Raw genomic sequence first — 9,333 nt, 5'->3', positions numbered from 1 at the left:
TCTTCCCCTTTCTTCCCCCCTCTCCCTCCTCTCTCTCTCTCTCACACACATACTCATTTTATGGACAACATGAATTTCCAGAGACAGTATTGTTTAGACAAATAAGAATAAGGAAAATATATTCCTAAATGCCTCATAATTTGTTTTTTTAAAAAAATATATTTTTATTGACTTCAGAGAGGAAGGGAGAGGGAGAGAGAGATAGAAACATCAATGATGAGAGAGAATCACTGATTGGCTGCCTCTTGCATGCCCCCCACTGGGGATTGAGCCTGCAACCCGGGCATGTGCCCTGACTGGGAGTCAACCGTGTGACCTCCTGGTTCATAGGTGGATGCTTAACCACTGAGCCACGCCAGCTGGGCTGCCTCATAATTTATAAGGTATGCTGCTGTTCATTAAGTCAGTCCTCTATTCTATTATGCAAAATAGTATTGGTTTATTTTATTTATTCTCTCTTCCAAACTGTTCTCCGTTGGGGTCTGCTGGGAACAAGCAGAGGGTCTGGTGCTGGACCCTTTGGCTCTTTATGGCTGTCTCCTATTTACTCAAAGATAAGCACTGAGGCAGTTGCCTTGATAAGGACACAAGTTTTATTCTAGTTTCAGTATGGCAGAAGGGAGGTGAGGGATTTATTTTTTTTAGTTTACTCAGTTGACTGGACCCACTCAGTTGAGCAGGAATAAGGAGCTAAGAGAAAAGAATTAGTCTCATTAAAGGAACAGGAAGGTCTGGTTGATTGAAGGTTGTGTTGACAGTTGATTGTTGGTGAGATTTAAGGGAGGGCTAAAAGCTCTCTTGCCTGAAGACATCTTAACCTTTTCCCTAGCATACAAATCCCCTTTTTTCTTGACTTGAAATTCTCACCATTATCAAGAGCTTGTTATATTATAAAAAGGGAGGTGTGTCTCCAGAAATCTGATTTCCTGGAAAGCAAAATGAAGCTTTAGTTAACCTGTTTTCTAGAGCCCTCACCCAGAACACATCAGTTATGAGTGAGAGTTTCCTTCTTTAACATCTCTGCCGATATCGTTAGACTTTTCAGTCTCCCCCCCCCCCCCCAGAGTTTTAAACATGAAATAGTATCTTACTCTGGTTTTTATTGGCATTTCCTTGGTTATTAGATTAAGCATCTTCTCATATGCGTATTAGCCATGTGAGTGTTTTTCTTCTACAAATTGCCCGCTAGTCTTTGTCCTTTTTCTGTTTGTGTAATTTAGGTTTCTCAGATTAATTTATATATGCTGATGTAAATAGATGTTGAAATATCTTAAGAGTGATGTTAAGATGGTAACATAGGATGTTGCCAACTTTAGCCTCCCCCAGCTCCCCCAAGACCAACTAGCAACTGTCTGTAGTCTAGACACCATTGTGAAAATCCCAGAACTCAGGAGTGAGGCTGAAGCACTACCCTGGACAATAGACACTGAGACAGGCCACAGTATAAGTGTGAGAGGAGCAGCTACACTTTGAATCCATTGCCCTCCCTAGGCCAGCATAGAGAGGACCTTCTGGGCCTATGGTTTCTCTGGGAGGAAAAAGAGAGCTTAAGGTAGACATGTCTTACCTCACAGGAATCACTGGGGTCCTGCAGCCTCTCCTGAACTTGGCACCATCTAGTCCAGAAGCTCAGTCTGAGGCCCCACTCAACCGGGAGGAATTTCAGAGCAAGGCCCACAACCCTGCCCAACTGTGGAATCCAACCAGTGGTACCACACTGCTAGAGACCAGAGACTTTGACCCCGTCTGACCAGAGGTGATTGCAGACCCCAACCAGTGGCCCCATCTGTCTACAGAATGTGGCCAGCAGCCCACCCACAAGGGAACTTACCCAGAAGCCCCACATGAATGCATTTATGGAACCAAAAGAAACCTTGAATAGCCAAAGCAATCTTAAGAAAGGAGAACAAATTTGGGGACATCACACTTCCTGAGTTCAAACTATCCTATGAAGCTATGAGTCAAATAGTATGGTACTGGTATAATTATCAAAATGGTATGATGCTGTCATAAAAAGAGATACATAGATCAATGGAACTAAATTAAGAGCCCAGAAGTAAACCCACACAAATACAGCAAACTAATATTTGCCAGAGTAGCCAAGAATACTCAATGGGGAAAATAGTTTCTTCAATAAATGGTGCTGGGAAAACGATACCCACATGCAAAAGAATGAAGCTAGACCCCTATCTTTTATTACAATAATGAACTCAAAATGTGTTAAATATAAGACCTAAAATTGTAAAAGTACTAAAAGAAAATAGAGGGAGCAATAACTTTGGTAAGGTCATTGTTCTTGATGATTATTTTGGATCTTACACTAAAAGCACAAGCAACTCTCTCGGCCACTGGAGCTTACCGTTGCATCGGTGAGTGTGGCAGGGGAGCCAAACCTAGGTTTGAAATGAATGACTCTTTGCTTTTGCATTGGACTCGCTGGCTCCCTGTGGGTTCTTGGGAATCATGCAATCTGGGCACAACATTTGGGGGCTCGTCCGGGATTCCCAAGACCATCGAGGGACCCCCGATCCGAAGAGTCTGACTGACCGCGGTATGTGTGTGTCGTTGTATGTTCTGTTCAGTGTGAGCTCGTTTCTGGGATCTGTAATTGCCTGAGGGGTCTAGGCGGATGCGCCATGAACGACCACAGGCGGGGGAGAGTTGGAAGACGTTCCGCTCCCCAGGAGGGATGGATATGCCCCTCACCCCAGGAGGGATGGATATGCCCCTCACCCCAGGAGGGATGGATATGCCCCTCGCGGATTTGAGACGAGGCAGGTCGCTCCTGCTGGTTTGGCGTAAGGCCTTCGTCTCGTTACTTCCATGGAGTTGGAAGGCTGTATTTTCGGGCCCTGTTTAGTGTTCTGTGTTTGTACTGGATGGATGTTATGGGATGGACTCAGACTGCACCTTTGGGTATTGTGATTGATCATTTCAAGGAGATTGGGGGAGGCTTTAGAGCTCCCTCAGGGGTTGGGAAGTTGTTAGGAATTGAATGGATTGTTTAAACTCTGAATGAATGTCTGGTGAAAGTGTGTGAGTGTGGAGGGAGGGGGACTGCCCTCCCCCCTCCTTTGTGTGGCGGTCGGGCGGCCGCCTGAGTGAGGGTCTGTGGAAACAGGTCACCCCCTCCCCAAGTAAATACGTCTGGGATTTCTGTGCACGTGTTAGGAGAAAAGCTGGCTTAAAACTAATGTGCGCACCGTCCGATTTCGGATAGGGTTTTGGGCTAGCGTATTTAATTTGCTACCTAAGATTTAAAAAAGTTCTGCAATATAATGTTGGCCATCTATCTTTTAGGGGTTTTGATTTGCTCTTCCCTTGTTTATTGTGAGAATGAGGAAATCATATTTTCTGTCAGAGAACAGTTTAGACCGCCACAATGTTGAGCTGCCTGACTTGGCAGCCGCCATGTTGGCCGCATGGCATGCCGTGCCCCTGGGGGCCGCCATCTTGGAACAGTAAAGGCCCCTCCCTCTGACTTAGTTAATCACAAAAGGAATGTCTGCTCACTGAGGCAGGATGGGATTTCAGGGGTGGAGTTTTAAGGCGGAGTTTTACTAAGGAAATACAGATGGGGCAGAAAGTCTGCCTGCCTCCCAGATTTATTTAATACTAAATTAGCAATCATGGTCTTAATATAATTTTAGTGGTATGATAGACCAATGTTTTGAGCAGTTGGCTTTATAAGGGCCGACAATAGAGCTTGTATTTCTTAAAGGGCTTGTAGATAGAGAATTGAAAAGCTTTTACAAGTTCATAAATGCATCCAGGATTTCTGTGCACATGTAAAGGAAAAGGCCAGTTTAAAAACGAGTGCGCATAGTTTTGAGCTGAACTTGACCTTTTGCTGTGTACAGAATAAAAACCCGAGACTGTTTTGGCCTTAATAGTTATGGGTTTGCTTCTTGAATTCCCCAGCAGGAAAATTGTGACCATTTTGAAATTTAGCAGCTATGCCAGGATAGCAGTAACCCAATTTCTAAAGTAAAGTACAATTATTTCAGGTAGAAACTGTGGTTTAAAAGTTCTAGCTACCTGGAAAGCATGGCCTTGGTATGATGGGAGGAAAAAGAAATGTTAAATGGATGGTAGACCAGTGAGCTGGGACTGGTCACTGATGGTGGATTGTGAAAAGGGCTGGACGTGGCCTAACTTCTCCTTCCTTGGTACCCCTGAAACATCTTGAAGGTACTTCTGGCCTTGGTTTTCCAATGTGTTAAATCTGTCGATTTTGTTGTTTCGCCGAAATCCTCTTGAAGGACATTGAATGGTTCTTTCCTTCCTCTTTAACTTTTGGGGGATTGTGTGAATGGATTACTGATGTAGATTATCAAGAATCTCTAAGGTACTTGTCCTGTATCTGGAGGAATGGCTTCTAGATGGTATTCACCGTCTCTGGGACTTCCGGAGGGAAGTCAAAGCTCGGACTGGCTAAGGGTTCGAATCTGGCCTATCTTTTAAAAAGGTAGAAAAGAAGCATTCCTAAGCAGTTTTCTACTGCCTCTGTTCAGGGACTTGTTCTGTATCTCGACACAACTGAAACTGATTTGTTGGTATTTTGTGGTATAAATGTGGCATGCACCTCGAAGTTCTTAATGGGGAATGTATCTAGTTATTGTGTCTATTTAGTCTTGATTTCCTTGTTCAATATGAGTACCGTTTCTATCTGGATGAGACATAGGTCAAGAATCCTGTCCTGGGATGTGGGAAAGGGAGGCCCCCACATCTGTTCCTGTCAGGCCCCCATCAGGGGACTTGGGTGGTGTTCCTGTTATCTGCTCAAGATCCCAAGACTGTAAAGGTACTTGTTCACTGAAAGGGTGTAAGTGTAAATATTTATTTGATGTTTGTATGTCTACTTGAGTATAATTATTTGTTCATGTAAGTGTGGAAGTCTGTGGAAAAAAAAAAGGCACACGCTTGCCCCAAGAGCGCTTGCTCTCTGTCAGAGGTGGAATCGGCCCGCCTAACTAGTAAACCTCTTTGTCTGTTTGTTTGCTGGGAACTTTGATTTGCTATGTGATATTCAGTGCTGGGTTGGGATTTTGGAATTCTGGGGTAGATTTAAAAGGTATTTGTGGCTTTTCTAGTCTGATTGGGACATTTAAGGGTGGGGCTCACAGTTCCTCACGGCAGAGATTCCATGGGCCCTTCCCCCTGCCTGTGCTGAATTAAATAATACAGGCCAGTGTCATTTAGCTTGCTGGTTAAAGGAAAACAATGGGCCTTAGAATCTGTAAAGGTGGGCAGGAATGAAGCTGGTCAAATGTACTGTAAGGGTTTGGTACCTGTTGCTGCTAGCAAAGGAGGGGCTGATACCCACTTCTAACGCACTGCCTTGTAAGAGGCCTGGTTGCTGCTCTGCCACAAAGGGAACTGATAGAAAGGCCAAAAAAAGTAGAGCGCTGTAGCTGATAAACAGCGTTACCTAGAAGCCATCAGGACTTTGAAGTTCTCCAAGAGAGGAGGAATCTGACTCGGAGACTGGCGAGGACTGGGTGGCTTTTCTTTAACAATCTCTTTCCTTGAGAGGGCTCCAGAGGGTGCACGAGGACATTTGGCCGTGCCTCCACACCATCTACGAGACCAGCCCAACCCCAACTCCTCATCAGCACAGACCAGGAGATTGGGTCCACGTCAGAAGGCACCACCGGGAGACCCTAGAGCCACGTTGGAAGGGTCCCTACACTGTGGTGCTGACGACCCCCACCGCTCTCAAGGTAGACGGCATCGCGACCTGGGTCCATCCGGAAAGACTTCATCACCAAATGGAGCATCGATCGAGATCAACGCAACCCGCTCTACGGCGTGTTTGACCTGCCTGATGCCGGTAACATGGCTCGTGATCACTCCTGTCACGAGGAGCCCCCACAACACTGTGTAATACACTTAGATAATGCCTGCATCTTCATGGACATGGCTCCAAAGAGACAAGGACAATTTATAGGATCACATGTTTCATAGCAGAAGATTTGGCTGCCTGAAGCGGCCATGATGCCAAAAAAAAAAATAAAAATAAAAAAAAAATAAAAGCACAAGCAATAATGCCTGCAAGTATTGCTCAGTGGTTAGAGTATCAACCCATGCACCAAAGGGTCATGGGTTTGAACCCTGGTCAAGGGCATGTACCTGGGTTGCAGGTTCAATTCTTGGCCCAGGTTGAGGACTCATGTGGGAGGCAACCAATCAATGTGTGTCTCACATCAGTGTCTCTCTCTCTCTCTTTCTCTCCCTCTTTTTCTCCTCCCCCCTCCCTCCCTTCCACTCTCTCTAAAAAAATCAATGGAAAAAATATCCTTGGGTGAGGATTAACAAAACAAACAAACAAAGCAAAAGCAAAAGTAATAAAAGCAAAAATAAATGGGACTATACCAAGCTAAAAATCTTCTGCACTGCAAAACAATAAAAAAATGTCAAGGCAACCTATGGAATGAGAGAAAATATTTGCTAATCATACATCTGGTAAGGTGTTAATATCCAAAATATATAAGGACCTTATACTACTCAATAGCAACAAAAGCCAAAACAGGACAAAAGCAAGGAATCCTATTAAAAAATGGTCAAAGGACCTGAATAGATATTTTTCTAAAGAAGATATCAAGTGGCCTACGGGGAAATGCAAGTCAAAACCACAGTGATTATCTCCTCACACCTGTTGGAATGGCTATCATAAAAAAGACAAGCCCTGGATGGGTATCTCATTTGGTTAGAGCGTCATCCTGATGCACCAAGGTTGTGGGCTCTATCTCTGGTCAGGGCACATACAAGAATCAACTAATGAATGCATAAATAAGAGGAACAACAAATCGATGTTTCTCTTTCCTCTCTCTAAAATCAATAAATTAAAAAAAAAGATGAGATAAGTGCTAGTGAGGAGTTAGAGAAAAGGAAACATTATGTACTATTGACAGAAACATAAATCGTAGCCACTATGGAAAGCAATATGGAGGTTCTTCAAATATTAAAAATAGAATGATACCATATGATCCAGCAACCCCATTTCTGGGTATTTATACAAAAGATATGAAATCACCATCTTGAAGAGCTACCTGCACTTCCATTTTATTGCTGCATTATTTATAACTAGAGGCCAGTGCGCACGAAATCGTGTGCAGTTAGGGTCCCTAGGCTTAACCTGGCCTCCGTTGCATGGCCTCTGCCACCCTGCGACACTACGTAAAGCTCCCCACCCCAGGATGCTCCGTGAACCCTGTGACTGCTCCGTGAGGCTCCCCCCACCCCTCGACTGCTCTGTGAACCTTGCTGCCACCCCGTGAAGCTAGTCGCTGGATGCTCCATGAAACTCCCCTGCCCCGTGACTGCTTCGCAAAACTTGCTGCCACCCGGGTGACTGCTGATGGCCACACCATGAAGCAGCCCGCCACTGCTGCTCAACAGTCCTCAGGCCCACCCTGCCGCCAGACCTCCCTCATGGTGAGTGGCTTGGGGGCCAGGGAAGGGGGGAAACTGAGAGGTGCTCCATGCACTTTATGGTGACCGGTCGCCGTTCAGTCATGATGGCACCTAGCTCTTTATATATATACTAGAGGCCCAGTGCACAAAAATTTGTGCACTCGGGGGGGGGGGGGTCCCTCAGCCCGGCCTGTGCCCTCTCGCAGTCTGGGACCCCTCAGGGGATGACCACCTGCTGGCTTAGGCCCGCTCCCCGGGGGATTGGGCCTAAGATGGCAATCAGACATCCCTCTGGCAGCTCGGCAGCCCTCGGGGGATGTCCACTTGCCAGCGGGGAGTAGGTCTAAACTGTAGTCGGACATCCTTAGCGCTGCTGAGGAGGCAAGAGAGGCTCCCACCACCACTGCTGTACTGGCAGCCATCAGCCTGGCTTGTGGCTGAGCAGAGCTCCTCCCATGTAAGAGCGCCCTGACCACCAGAAGGCAGCTCCTGCATTGAGTGTCTGCCTCCTGGTGGTCAGTGTGTGTCATAGTGACCAGTCATTCCCAGTCGTTCTGCTGTTAGGGTCAGTTTGCATATTACCCTTTTACTATATAGGATAAAGGCCTGGTGCACAGGTGGGGGCTGGCTGGTTTGTCTTGAAGGGTATCCCGGGTCAGGGTGGGGGTCCCGCTTGGGTGCCTGGCCAGCCTGGATGAGGGGCTGATGGCTGTTTGCAGCTGGTCACACCCCCTTCAGGGTGGGGGTCCCCACTGGGGTGCCTGGCCAGTCTGGGTGAGGGGCTGAGGGCCGTTTTCAGGCTGGCGGGTGACTGAAGCTCCCAACCTCTCCTTTTTTTCTTTTTTTTTTTTATTCTGGGATTTATTTACCTTCTATAGCTGTCACTGGAGCTGAGAGCTGGCTTTAGCTCTGAGGTTCGGCTCCAGCTCTGAGACCTCGGCTGCTGAAAGCAGGTATCTGGGTTTGTTTGGCTTCTATAATTGAAACACTGTTGCAGCTCCAGCTCTGAGGCCTGGCTGGCTGAAAGCAGGTTCCTGGGGTTTGTTTAGCTTCTATAATTGCAACATTGTTTCTTAGAGCGCAGCTCAGAGGCCGGCAGCAGCAGGAGGGGAACCTTGGCTTACTCCATCACTGGAGCAAGCAAACCTCCTGTTCGCTTCTGCTGCCTGGCTGCCGGCCGCCATCTTGGTTGGCAGTTAATTTGCATATCACCCTGATTAGCCAATGGGAAGCGTGTCAGAGGTATGGTTAATTACCATGTTTGTCTATTATTAGATAGGATTAGCATAGCTAAGACATGGAAACAATCTAAGTGTCCATTGAAGGATGAATGGATAAAGAAAATGTGAAATATATATATAAAATAGAGGCCTGATGCACAAAATTTGTGCAAGAGTGGGCCTTTACAGCCATGGGCAGCTGCCTGGATCCCTCCCTTGTAGCCACAGGTGGCTGCCTGGATCCGGATCCCTCCCTCCCAGCTGCGGATGGCTGCCTCCATCCCTCCCTCCCAGCCACTGTGGCTGCCTCAATCCCGTGGCTGCAGCCCCAGCTTAGTCCAGAAGGATGTCCGAAAGGATGTTTGGTCTAATTAGCATATTACACTTTTATTATTATAGATGGAGTATTATTCAGCCATAAAAATGAAGAAAATTCTACCATTTGTGACAGCATGTATGAATCTTGAGGGCATCATGCTATGCTAAGTGAAATAGGTTAGGCAGAGAAACACAAGTACTATATGATCTTACTTATGTGGAATCTAAACAACCCCAAATTCATAGAAACAGGGAGTAGATGGTGGTTGCCAGGGGTGGGAAAATTTGGCTTATCCTGTTTAATAATGTTGTCTCTAATAGGCCCTGAAAGAAGAAATTTTCTAAAGACACTGAGCAGTATTTTTAAATAGTGAGGAAG

The sequence above is a fragment of the Myotis myotis genome, unplaced genomic scaffold, assembly GCF_014108235.1.
Source record: "Myotis myotis isolate mMyoMyo1 unplaced genomic scaffold, mMyoMyo1.p scaffold_m19_p_1, whole genome shotgun sequence".
NCBI lineage: Eukaryota > Metazoa > Chordata > Mammalia > Chiroptera > Vespertilionidae > Myotis > Myotis myotis.
The sequence above is the reverse complement of the archived record's forward strand: the minus strand, read 5'-3'. Positions refer to the sequence as shown.